This window comes from Gavialis gangeticus, unplaced genomic scaffold (assembly GCF_001723915.1).
Source record: "Gavialis gangeticus isolate Ggan-Ray unplaced genomic scaffold, GavGan_comp1, whole genome shotgun sequence".
Lineage (NCBI taxonomy): Eukaryota > Metazoa > Chordata > Crocodylia > Gavialidae > Gavialis > Gavialis gangeticus.
Window position 1 is genome coordinate 25959900 of NW_017729030.1, and position 1154 is coordinate 25961053.

Sequence of the window (1154 nt, forward strand, 5' to 3'; positions counted from 1 at the left end):
CTCTAGGGAAGAGTCAGAATGAGTTTGACTCTGTGTGTGTGTGTGTGTGTGTGTGTGTGTGTGTGTGTGTGTGTGCGTGCGCGCGTACACATGTGCAGGAGAGGAAAGGGTGTGTCAGGTTAGGAAAAGGTGTGTCAGGGTTACAGCAAATGTTATGATGGGCATGTTGCGATGCTACTACTGCTTAATTTTTCGTGGGGTGGGCTGCTTCATTTTTCTGTGTCAATAAATGGAGAGGATATTTGACTCTTGATGGGTAGTATTTTCAGATTTTGAGGAAGATGGCCTTTTTGTAAAACTTATTTGAAATAGAAAAAAGAAAAATATAGCAGTTGCTGAGGTATGTTGGATCAAGGACTGAGTATTAGAATGTGCTTGCATACCAAAAGGGAGGAGTGAAAAGAGAAAACATTGGAAGGGGTAAATGATAGATGATTGTGAAAATACATATGTATGGTTAAATTTCCCTTCAAAAGTGACTGGTTATTTTGGGTGGATCTAAAAATGGAGGTTCCCAAATTCATTAACTTTTTTTTATTATTTATTTAGATGTATTTAAAAATGTATGAGAGAGCCAAACAGAAGGAAGCTGGGGGTGCAAAAGGGAAGTAATGAATAGATTTAAAAATAAAGCTATTTTTACTCAATTTAGGTGACTCAGTGCTGCTTATTTGCCCGCCACTTTTAAGATTCCTTTTTCAATTGCTTATAACTTACCAGAATTAATTGTTTGACCTGAGATTTTACTTGACTAATGTCTTCCTTAGCTTATGCTGCAGTGATTTTGTAGCTGTTTTTTTGCACAATTTCAGTAAATGGTTCAAAGTTTTCCCAGAATATGGTTAGGGGAAAATAAATTAACTTGCTTAGGTTATAAAATGTATACAACCATTTCCCTGAGAAGTTTTAGGACTTTCAAGCTCTAGACTAGAAACTTAAAGTTTGCTGATAATTCTCCCTGGTGAGAAAAATGGGCCTTTTGCTATTGCTGTGAAAATCTCTTACTTAGCTCCTCTTTCACCTCTAATTCTATCATTGATCTTAATATTGCCTTTGCCCAGGGGTGGGCAAAATATGCCCCACAGGCTGTATCTGATGCACCAGGTCTTCCTATGCACCCGTCAGGACATCTCCAAAAAAAAAAAAAAAAAAAA